The sequence below is a fragment of the Grammomys surdaster genome, unplaced genomic scaffold (assembly GCF_004785775.1).
Source record: "Grammomys surdaster isolate TR1022 unplaced genomic scaffold, NIH_TR_1.0 126153, whole genome shotgun sequence".
NCBI classification, from domain to species: Eukaryota; Metazoa; Chordata; class Mammalia; order Rodentia; family Muridae; genus Grammomys; species Grammomys surdaster.
Window position 1 is genome coordinate 2,863,074 of NW_021620961.1, and position 13,112 is coordinate 2,876,185.

Here is a 13,112-nt window from a genome sequence, read left to right on the forward strand (position 1 = left end):
GATGCACAAAGTGAAAACCATGCAGATAATAAGAGATTGTGGAGCAATACACTATACATGGGATGTATATATTACCCACTTTCCTCCAAGGCTTGGAGATCAACATGAAATAAGTCTGAGAAAGATTGTGAGAGCCACTACTAGTATATATCTGGGCATCATAGTATCAGTGGATACCTGGGTTTACAGCAGCTGATCTACGTACTAAAGACTTACACATACTGAGCTAAATAATATTGAAGAAGAGGGAGTATAATCCCTCATGTATAGTGCTTCTGGGTCCTTAAATGGCTGGTTTTTTTTGACCCAGTAAATGTCAATACATTTATGAACATATAGGCAGCTCTAAGCATAAAAAGTAGCTTTATAGAAAATAACGAACACGATGCTGGTAGAGAAAAATTGACAAGGGGATAAATAATTAATGGGAGGTGACAGCAATGTATAAAATGTTTCATGTGCTGTATGAAATTCTAAAACAATAAGAATGAAATTCTCAAGAACAAAGAAAAAAATTAAAAAATCATGAAGTTGGGAACATGATTAGGTAAACATGAGGAGAGCCAGAGATAGGAAATGGGAAGTAGACATGGAAGTGATTCATTCATACATGAAGTTACATAAAATAAAATGTATGTAATGAAGCTATGGAAAACAGAAACATTTATCTGTGCTATTTTTAAAAAAACACCAATGAAATTTATTTCCATATCATGTGAATTTTATTATATTAGTGGATTCTATCTCAAAAAAGTTGGAAGCATTTCAATAAGTAAGTCTATATCATTTACAATATATGTCTATTTATCTTTCTCACTGTTGTAATAAACTACCTGAAGAATCTTGGTACGTGATTTTCTACTGTATTCCATGAGTCTATGCATTGTTTTCTGACTCCATATTTGCCTTTACCATCCTGCTTTGTGGTTACATCATTTTAATAAAATTCAATTAAAAACATGCTTAAAGTTCAGCCTAGGTGTTCATCACTAGACGAATGGCTGTAGATTATGTAAAATATGTAAAACGTACTTGTTAGGCATAAGAAGGGAATTTTATAACTTATATAAATATAAGTGGGACTGGAGGTTACCATGATGATAAACTATGCTAAAGTCAGAAATGCAAATATTGTATATTTTGACTTCTGGCAGAAAAGTAAAGAAATTGGAATATTTGTATTTTAAAGGAAACATGTATGATAGCAAGCATGTTTTTCTTTTTTTCAAGAAGTAGTGGTTTCACAGACAAATAGTTTGCAGAAGAGGATCATAGGGGTGAATGAAAACTTAATTATTTTATGAAAATATAATAATGAATATTGTTGATTTAATTTCCAAATAATTTCTAATGATGTCTAGAGAAGTATTACACATGTTTGCATGCATGGAGGCTAACAGACAATAGCTGTGTCTCTCCTATTGCTATCTATCATATTGTTCCAGATAAGGCCTCTCATGAATTGTGAGCTTATTATTTTGGAAAGACAGGTTAACCAGCAAGCCCCAAGGTTCAGCTTGTCCTCATCTCCCAGTGTTTGAGTAATAGGTATATTCTATAATATAATTTTTACATATTCATCTTGGATGCAAACTGAAGACTTCATACTTTCACAATAAGTACTTTATATGCAACCAATCTCCTCAGACAAGCAGTGTGTCCCAGGAAAGTTATTTACTTGGAAAAGTAGTTGATCATTCATCATACTGTTCATTATTTTGTACCTCTCCCCGATTATCCCAGCATATATTTAGGTAAGTGCTATAAATCATATAAATATTGTTAGATTATGAGATATTTAATTATTGAATGTTAGAAAATTTATGAGATCAGGATAAATACATAGTGAGGATAATTTTATCCTAACAGTACCCTTCTTCCATTACTGATATCCATCTTGGAGTGAGAACAATTACAAAAGTAGTTTAATGAGTTTACAATATTCAGTATGATAATTCACTCTGGTGTGGGGCTGATTCATTGTCCTAACTAATTCTCTTTGATCTCTAAATCCATCCTGCCTCTCTAATTTTTCTTCCCCTCTTTACTCACTTCTGCTTCAGTTATTCTGAAATGTTTAGGTTGATTGATACCTGTCTGTATTGAAAGGAACTAAAATCATCCTTAAGTAATGCTAAACCTCACAGGGAAAATTACCTATCATGAGAGTACCTCCATGAAAATGAAAACAATTATCTCACAGTGGAAATTATGGTTTCCCGTTTTAGCAACAGATGTCACCTTAGGGGAACTGGTTAGCTTTTTAGTGATAACCGTGATCACGTCAGGCTGCCTCATAGATCTTGTTCTCAGACAAAGATCATCTAGACTGGAGAGTCTGTCCAGAATCGCCAACTCGATCAAATGCTCATTAACCCAACCCTCATCTGTGTTCCACGTTATAAAATCTCTAAGTTTGAGTCCTGTCAGCCTCTCGAAAGTAGGTCTAGAATCACCGAACTAGGCAGTTGTTTCTCTCTTTGTGAGATAAACAGGAAGATCAATATTGATTCATTGCACTGTTTGTCAGTACTCCTGGAGCTGAAGACTTTCTCTCCCAAAACTCTAGCAATTTCAACAATGTAAATATTCATTGCTTATGACATACATATTCACGTAATTCTTTGAATTTTATCAAGTATGCATCTTCGTGAAACTCATATCAATCAAAATACAGAATTGAATCTCCTCATTTTCAAGTATAATTCTTCACTTTGCTATATACGCATAACACCATTTATAATTTAGTAATTTTACTTTGAACATCAAATATAAGTTAATTCATAAAAGTAAACATGTCTAGAGAGATGGCTCAGTGGTTAAGAACATGTGCTGCTTTTCCAGAACTACCTGGTTTGATTTCCAGTAGCTACTTTGTGACTCCAGATCACATGTAACTCCACTTACAGAACACATGATGCTGCCTTATTTCTTCATAGATACCAGCACATTTTACACAGACATGTATACTGACAAATAACTCATACACATACAATTAAGTTAAATTAAAAACCTTTACTATATTTTGATCTGTTTATACTTTTTACTCTTTTGTTGATTATTTTCTTTCTTAAATACTAAATCCAGCATTTAATAATTTCTTTTGATGTTAGAGAGATTCATATTGTTTTAATTTAAAAATACATCATGTGTAAAAATAATAATACTTTCCTCAAATCTCAAAATGTTTTGAATTCTTATTTAATTATGAATTGTGTTTTGATATGTGCTAAATTCTAAATTGACAGCTGTTTACTGTCAGACTATGAAAACTTTGTACTATTTATTTTTGTTGTACTTTTTGTATGGAAAGTGTGAAATCTATTCTCATTTAAATTATTGCTCTTCTTAGGAAGTAAGTTACTATTCATGCAGATTTAAAGACTTTATTGTCTTTAATTACCAAAGTAATACTTTTGGTATGTGACAATTTTGGGGTGTGGGTGGGGAGGTATGTTAGTGAGTTTTTCATCACTGTGCAAATATTTGAGAAAAACTACCTAACAAAACTAAAGCCCAAATTGATTCATAGATTTCAGTTCACGTAGGCTTGCTCTCCAATTTCTGGGTGTTTGGGAAATTTAAGTTGTAGAAGAAGACACAGTAGTGGAAAAGCTCAAGTCACACCATGTGAAAAACAAAGAATAAGATATGTTTCCTGAACCCACAACCATCTATACAAAGTTCACCTCCTAAAACGATACAGAATTTTCAATCCACCAAGAGATTTTTTTTTTACATCAAGTAGTTTAAGGGATAATGGCTAAGGATCTAGGTAGATCTAAACACCAATGATTCCACCCACCAACTGGGGATCAAGCAATAAACATATGAACATTTTGAGAAATAATGAATATCAAAGCACATAATGCTTATTATTTTTCCATTTTTTTAGTGGAGGTTTTTATTTTCTTTCTTTCACTTTTATTGGATATTTTCTTTATTTACATTTCAAATGTTACCCTCTTTCCCAGCCCCCCCAGAACCCCTCTATTGTTAGGAGCCGCGTCCGCCATTCCAAGATGGTGCCGGTTTCCTGCTTCCTGGTTCTTCTTGCGAGCCTTGCTTGAATGTGCGCCTGCGCAAGGCGCGAAAACCAGTATGTTAATTTGGCGACATCATAAGAGCCAATGAGTGTGTGGCACGTCTCCTAAAGCTCTATATAAGCCATAAGCTTTTGGGGCTTGGGTCGCTCGCCTCACTACCATCTAAGAGAGCTGTAACACTACCATCTAAGAGAGCTGTAACACTAAAAGAGCTGTAACAATAAAACTGCTGTCAGAAGAATCCTGAGCATGGCGTTCTCCTTTTCAGCGAGGCGGCGCCCCACAACTGGTGACAGAAACCCGGGAACGAAGCCGAACGTCTCGGCGTTTTATCCAGTTTCGAGGGAACCTGTTGGCTCAACAGAGGATTCAGAACTGGCCGCGTGAGAAGTCTAAACGCTTTTCTGCAAGGTATGGTGGATCCTGTCTATTTTGCTATTACTATCCCCGTTTGGGCCGTGGTAGTTCTTGTGCTCTGCTTCTGTCTTAACTGCCATACACAAGGGAAGGAGTGTACTTGCCCTCCATGTATTCAGGAGCTGTAAGTCACAGGTAGATAACTGTGCAAGATCGTTCCCTCTAGCAGTATGGGTAACCGCCAAATGAAGCCGCTTCTCTCAGCAATGCAGGAGTTGTTGCATGAGCGTGGTTTAAAGGTTCCCGAGAAAGTGTTGTGTAATTTTCTGTGAGATGTGGATAGAGTAGCTCCCTGGTTTGTATCCACGGGGTCCTTGTCAAAGGGCTCCTGGGGCAAGCTCGGCGGAGACTTGATTACTGAAAAGGAGAAGGGAAAGTTAAGACCAGGCACATGGCCGCTGTACAAAATGGTTAGAGCCTGTATAGAGGATGCAAAATGCCAAGATAAGGTAAGAGAGGGACAAAAAGCTTTGGCAGAACACCAGGATAGCCTATCAGAAGCAGAAAAGGAAAAGAGCGCTAAAAATAGAACGAAGAAAAAAGAAGAAATTAAAAAAGAAGTAGCTACAAAAGTGGAACAGAAAGGGCCTAAGAAAAAGTTGTACCCAGTGTTAACTGAGTTTCAGAATTTAAGAATTAATGACTCCGCCTCTGAGGAGACGTCCTCTGGGGACGAAGAAGATACAGAGGATACCGACACCTCATCCTCTGATAGTGTGTTAGATCTTGAGGAACAGGCAGAGTTAGATAAAGAAGCAGCTCGTTATGAGTCTGAAAGATATGGGCTGGATTCGCCTTATGCACCGGGGTATGCCCCATCTGCCCCACCATTGGAGGAAGTAGTTAGAATTAAAAAGAAAAAACCAAAAGAGAGACAGGAAAGACTGCCGTCCAATTCTCTTATTACAGCTAAGGAGAGAAAAAAGATAAGAGTAGCCTTTCCCATATGGGAAGATGCTAACCAAGCTAGGCAACATTCACAGCTAGATTTAAAACAATTAAAAGCGCTAGCCGAATCAGTACAGACTTATGGAATCAATGCCTCTTTTACTCAGGCATTAATAGAAAGACTTGTGGTCAGTGCCATGACACCAGATGACTGGTATAATACTGTTAAGGCTTGCCTGACTATGGGACAGTATCTAGATTGGAAATCTATTTTTCAAGAATTTTGTGCTTCACAGACAAGACAAAATTTAGCTCAGGGGCATCCACAATGGAACTTTGATATGCTTACAGGACAGGGACAATGGGCTATCAATCAAACAGCCTACCCTGTAGAAGTATATGAGCAAATTAATAAGGCAGCTGTAAAAGCATGGAAAAGCCTACCTAACAAAGGACAGGTTTCAGGAAACTTGACAAAAATTATCCAAGGGAACACTGAGCCGTTCTCAGACTATGTGGCTAGGATGATGGAGGCGGCAGGAAGGATTTTTGGAGATCCTGAGACGGCCATGCCTCTCATAGAACAACTAATTTTTGAACAGTGTACTAGAGAGTGCAGAAATGCTATTACACCTTGGAAAGGAAAAGGACTAAATGCATGGATGAAGGCTTGTAGAGAAATAGGAGGACCTCTATCTAATGCCGGATTGGCAGCTGCTCTTTCAGCGGCTCAGAGGACCTCTAATGTTAAATGTTTCAGGTGTGGAAAGCTGGGACACATACAAAGACAATGTAGAGCACCTGGCACTAACAATCATCCAAAGGTGCCTGGAATCTGTCCTAGGTGTAATGTGCTATTGTATCGATAGTGTTGCAAAGATTTTCAGAGCCTATAAACATAATTTCAGATTTGCATTATGTTGTAGGAGCTGTTAAACAATTAGAAGTGGCTGATTTTATCCACCCTAAAAGCATGGTTGCTGAGATATTTAAAGATATTCAACACCATATTCGCAATAGGTGTCACCCATTTTTTATTCAACACATGAGAGCACATTCATTGCTTCCTGGGCCTATGTCTCAGGCTAATGCTATTGCTGATAAAGCCACTAAAAACCTATATTGGGTAAGCTCGCCATTAGAAGGCGCAGTTGAATTCCATAAACTCTATCATGTACCAGCTAATACCCTAAGATTAAAGTTTCATTTAACTCGTGCAGAAGCGCGAGATATTGTTCTGAAATGTACCTCCTGTGCAGAATTCAGACCCTCTCCATCTATAGGGGTCAATCCCAGAGGTCTGCAACCTCTTCATATCTGCCAAATGGATGTTACACATTGCAATGCCTTTGAAAAAAAAATTTATTCATGTATCTGTGGATACATGCTCTGGCATCATTCATGCCACCCCCCTTGCGGGAGAAAAAGTGTCACATGTTATTACTCATTGTCTTGAAGCCTGGGCTGCTTGGGGCAAGCCCCTTCAGCTGAAGACTGATAATGCACCAGCTTATACATCTAAAACTTTTCAACAGTTTTGTCTGAGGCTTGGTGTCCGTCATATAACTGGCTTGCCATATAATCCTCAGGCACAAGGGATTGTGGAACGTGCCAATGGCACGTTGAAAACTTATTTACAAAAACAAAAGGGAGGAATAGGCCCCAACATGGGACCTAAGACATCTATCTCCCTAGCCCTATTTACCTTAAATTTTTTAAATCTGGATTCTGATGGACAATCTGCTGCTGACAGACATGTGGCTCCAAGTCCTCAAAAAGAATATGTTAAATGGAAAGATATCTTAACTAACCAATGGAAGGGCCCGGATCCAGTTTTAGTGAGATCCAGGGGAGCTATCTGTGTTTTTCCACAGGATCAAGAAAATCCAATCTGGATACCAAGCAGACTGACCAGAACTGTGAAAGAGGACTCACCAACCCCTGAAGAAAATGCTAAAGATCCTGCTGATGATCTGCCTGCTTGAGAGAGCGATAAGTATACCATTGTGGGCTGTGGTAAGATCATGGCCAGTTCCCATACCAGTACATTCCCACTCTAAAGTACTGCCAATGTTTACATCATCGAGCTGTCAGCTGGAGGCACCATGTGCCATACCTTTAAACAAAGAGACTGTCAAGTATAATGCATCAAAATTTAGATTAAATGATACCTTGTGTTTCACCATAACAAACAGGGCAGAGACCCCATGCGTTGTACTTCGCAATGCTACATTGGGACACTGGATTGATCCACTTGGAGATTCCCAAATAGGCACTGGTGTCCTGCTCGAGGTACTCAATAACATAGTGGCAGGACAATCTGAGGCCAGTGGAAATACATCTAATAAAAAACAGTCCCCTGTGAATATCACTACATTATTGCTAAAAAGTAAGGTAACCATACTTGAACGATCATATTGGCAAACCAATAATGCCACTAATGTCAGAGTGTGGCCATGGTGCCCTCCAGATCAGTCATTTCCACCAGTGTTTACGCACTGCCAATCTAAAAGGATGCCTAAGGTAGAAGTATCTCGAGGCTTCACCTTATCGCCACCTCTAAAAAGGATGGCTATGACAGGAAATAAAACAGGGAAGGTAAACGAATGGCCATTTTATCAATGGGTGTTGACAAATTTAGCGGGGGCTGCTACCAGTTTATCAGCCTTTGCAACTCTAGGTGAGTCACAACATGACATTTGGAATGTATCAGCAACCAGAACTAATACTACACCAGTGATATTGAATGATATTAAATATAATAACTTGTTGGCAAATTATTCAGCCAAAAGGGCAGCAGTTTGTGTTTCGGCTCCCTTCTTTTTTATTTTAGCAGAATTTAAAAATAAAAGCAGCTTATTAGATTGTGCGAATGTCACCTGCCATTTGACAGAATGCTGGAATGGGTCCGCATCTTTAGCACTGCTGGTGCGGGTTCCGATCTTTGTCCCTATACCTGTGGATGCCGATCCCGATAAATTTCCAATAATCTCCTTAATTAGAGAAAAGAGAGATTTTGGCATCACGGTGGCCATTGTGACGGCCTTTGCAATGTCGGCTGCTGCAGAGGTGACTGCAGGTATCGCCCTAGCCAATCAAGTTCAAGCAGCAGAAACAATAAATAATATAGTGAATGCCTCGGCAGATGCTATGGTAAAACAGCATAAAATGAATAGCCATTTGATTTCTGGGATACTGCTTGCTAATCAGCGAATAGATCTATTACAAAGCAAAATGGAAGAAATTGCTGATATTCTTCAAGTAAGCTGTGTAAGTCATACTAAACACATGTGTATCACACCCTTGAAATATAACAATGAGTCTTTTACAGAAAGTACTAAATTATCTAATTTTTTACAAGGAAATTGGTCACAACAGGCTGAGGAGCTACAAGAAGAACTCCTGCTCATGATTGCTGTTTTGAATGGGACCAGAATAAACCCGATTGATGTTGAAGACTTCACTTCCTGGCTCACGTCCGCCTTCTCCTTTTTTAAGGAATGGGTGGGGGTGGGAATGTTTGGCTGTATGATCTTTGCGGGAGTGCTGATCACACTCTGGTTGCTCTGCAAATTTAAAAAACAACATCGTAGAGATAAAGTACTTATCACTCAAGCACTGCTTGCCTTAGAGCAGGGAACATCCCCTCAAGCTTGGTTGAATATGCTTAAACAATGAGACACTATCATTCAGTGGGATACCCTGAGGGCTCGTGTTCCCATTGCACCAGGAATCCTGAGTGGTAGTCCTCCACACTTCCCAGGGCTCAGGTTCCCATTGCACGGGAAATAAGTGTGGAGGGTCTCACAACTGTTTAACTGCCTTGAACGCCTTACTGCTAGAACGGTGGGCTTGATCCGCGAAATAACAGTTGGAAAATTGTTGCAGCAATTTAATAAAAAAGGGGCAGATGTTAGGAGCCGCGTCCGCCATTCCAAGATGGCGCCGGTTTCCTGCTTCCTGGTTCTTCTTGCGAGCCTTGCTTGAATGTGCGCCTGTGCAAGGCGTGAAAACCAGTATGCTAATTTGGCGGCATCATAAGAGCCAATGAGTGTGTGGCACGTCTCCTAAAGCTCTATATAAGCCATAAGCTTTTGGGGCTTGGGGTCCCTCGCCTCACTACCATCTAAGAGAGATGTAACACTACCATCTAAGAGAGCTGTAACACTAAAAGAGCTGTAACAATAAAACTGCTGTCAGAAGAATCCTGAGCATGGCGTTCTCCTTTTCGGCGAGGTGGCGCCCCGCACTCTATAGCATCCCTGCTCCCTCTGCTTCTATGTATGAGGGTGTTCCCCACACACCCACCCATTTCTGCCTTCCCAGCCTCAAATTTCCCTACACTGGAGCATTAAATCTTCACAGGACCAAGGGCCTCTCCTCCCATTAATGCCCAACAAGATCATCCTATGCTACATATGCAGCTGGACAAATTGGTCCCTCCATGTGTATTCTTTGGTTGGTGGTTTAGTCCCTGTAGCTCTGGGAGTCCATTTGATTGATATTGTTGTTCTTTCTATGGGGTTGCAAACCGCTTCAACTCCTTTGGTCCTTTCTCTGATTCCTCTATTGGTACCTAGTGCCTAGTCCCATGGTTGTCTGCAAGCATCTGCCTCTGTATTTGTCAGTCTTTGGCAGAGCCTCTCAGGAGACAGCCAAATCAGGTTCCTATAAGCATGCACTTCTTGGCATCCACAATATTGTCTGTGTTTGGAGACTGTATATGGGATGAATCCCCAGGTAAGGTAGTCCCTGGATGGCCTTTCCTTCAGTCTCTGCTCCATACTTTGTCCCCTATACTCAATTTCTAATCTCTGAAAGACCACACGCATCTTAATAACATAAATTGTGATTACCCAATCTCTAACTGTTCCCAAATGCTCTACAGTTCAAAGATCAAAGATTGTTGAGAATTGAAGCTCAAAATCTCTGTGAAGCCAATTATATCTTGGTTATAGACAATTTGTCCCAAAGTTACATTGTAACAAAATCTATAACTGGTTAATGACAAATATTAATTGATCATAGAATGCCTAAACCATTTGATACATGTGCAGGGCAACTTCAGCAAATATGACTGAGGAAAAAATTGTGAAAATTGAGCAAAGTCATTTCAATAGTGAGAAAAATCAGCATCCTTGCAGCTGGATTGTATGTTTTAGGTTTTATAAGGATGCTATACTCATGATATATCAACAACATGGTTACCAAAATAAGACCTACCAGTTGACATGTCAACATAGATAAGAAACCTTTAACAAGGTTCTAGCCCTAGGTGAAGATCTACAGTCAATGGGTGGATGCTGAGAAAGGATGGATCAGTTTTGTCCAGCGAAGAGAATACTGAAAGCTTATGTAATCCAAATCAGACAAGCATAAACAGACTACATAGTAATATCTAAATGAAACACTATGATTTCTTGTAGAGTTTTCTCAGTGATGGTATGGATTACTGGCATTTTAGCATCTAAAGTGATTTTTTGTTATATTCTGCATACTTTTTAAATATATTAGAAAATATGTGAACCTCATAAAACCCTGTATACAATGATCTGGTTGTATTTACTGTATAGTTTCTACAAAGTAAAATATTTTAGTTTCTTGTAACGCTACTGATGTCTAATTTATTCTAAATGCTCCACTCAGAGCACCTGGCAACTTTCTGCTTCATTTTTGGCTTTATGGAAAAAAATTCTCATTGCAACTTGGTGGGAGGACATTGTTTATTCTCCAAACAAAACCTTCTCTAACTGTATACACACCGAATATGCCTATTCCACTCTCTTCAGGGATATGAATCCTTGACCTATGTTTTCTGATATACATATTGGTGTTTCTAGGTGAATGGGATCTGTTCTTACAATTCTGCTACTGCATAAAAGGTGCCAGATTATAAGAATTGCTCCTTCTTTTGCTATGGGACAGAGAGCTATAATATAATTTGCCTAAAGTACTTTCTGCAAAAACAACAAACAAAACAACCAATAAGCAAAACTGGATTATATATTAGTTCCAGTCTAGACAAAGAGGTATGCTCAATTCTAAAGCCATGGAATGAAGGGGGACTCTCTCTCTCTCTCTCTCTCTCTCTCTCTCTCTCTCTCTCTCTCACACACACACACACACACATACCTTGTTATTTTGTAGTTTCTACTAGTTAGAAATCTTTATTTCTTCCACCATCTTCTTCTCTATCACTCTATCCCCCAAATTTTCCTCTCTTCACCACTCTCTAAGGTAATTACCTTTGTTGGAGACTTATCTTTGTTGAAGACTCATACCAGGGCCACCATATTCACTATGTGATAAGTGGAATTGTGACTCTACTTTTGTGGGCAATTCCCTAGTTAAGGAAGATGAGTTTCTAATTAGAGAACAGGCTGCCATTGTCCCTCTCTGACAGCTTTGGTTGATATGAAAAATCAGTACCAGATATCATAGAGTTTAGAGACCAAAATTTTTATCCCTGAAAACCTTGTGGGTTTTTGGTTTCTTTGTTTGTTTTACTGATTATTTCTTTTTATTATTAAATTTATTTATTATTTTATTATTAAATTTATTTATTTCCTTTACAACCCAATATCACCTCTCTTCCCCTTCCAGTACACCCTCATTCAAGTCCTCCCTCTCTCGCATCAAGTCTTTGAGGGACTAGGCACATCCTCTTCCACTGAGCTTAGACAAAGCTGTCCATTTAGGCATAAGGAATCCACAGGCAACAATCTTAGGGACACCTCCTCCTATTGTTTAGGGAACTCACATGAAGATCACATTGCTTTTCTGCTACATATGTGCAGAGGCCTAAGTCCAGCCCATATAAGCTTATTGGCTGATGATTCATTCTCTGGGAACCTCAAGAGTCCAAGTAGTTGACTTTGTTTTCCTGTGGAGTCCCAATCCCCTCCCATTCATCAATATTTTCACTAACTCCCCAATAAGATTTTTAGATCCATCTAATGTTTGTCCGTGGATCTCTGCATCTCCTTCTATGGGCTACTCAGTGGTGCCTCTCAATGGATAGTTATGCTAGGTTTCTGTCTGCCAGAATAACAGAATATCTTTAAAAAGCCTCGTGTTCTAACCAAAGTGTGTAATAAATAATATTTTCTTAGTTTCATTGTTTATTTTTACTGATTCTATTAAAATTTATTTTTTGAAACCTTCAACAATGTTGTTTTGTATATGTAAATTAACTGATAGTAATTAAAAAACAAATATAAAATACTTGAATTACTTCACTACCATTTTTTTCTTGTCATGAGTTTACAAGACAGTTAATTTCTTCAGCTTTGCAAATTTCTTTGTCTGCCTATTAAATTATATTCATGATATTTATTTTATTCTCAAGTTAAATACAGGAAAAAATACCTTGATGTTACTTCATACAGGAATGTACCACCATGGTAAAATAAATAAAATATATTCAAGAATAGTTTCATCTTTCAAGGCACAGGCCAAGAAGATTTTGTACTTTTCCACCACCTGGCCCCTCTTACCCCCTCCCCTTGTAAAACATGCTATAAAAAATTTGTATTGTGTATAAAAAAAAAAGCATTTCATGCTCATAAAAAAAGATTAAAAAAAAAAAAAGAATAGTTTCTCAAAGGGATCTGTTCTATTTTTCTTTCTCCTCTACCTCTCCTTCCTTACTTATTTTTTCTTTCCTTCCTTCCTTTCTTTCTTTCTTTCTTTCTTTCTTTCTTTCTTCCTTTCTTCCTTTCTTCCTTTCTTCCTTTCTTCCTTTCTTCCTTTCTTCCTTTC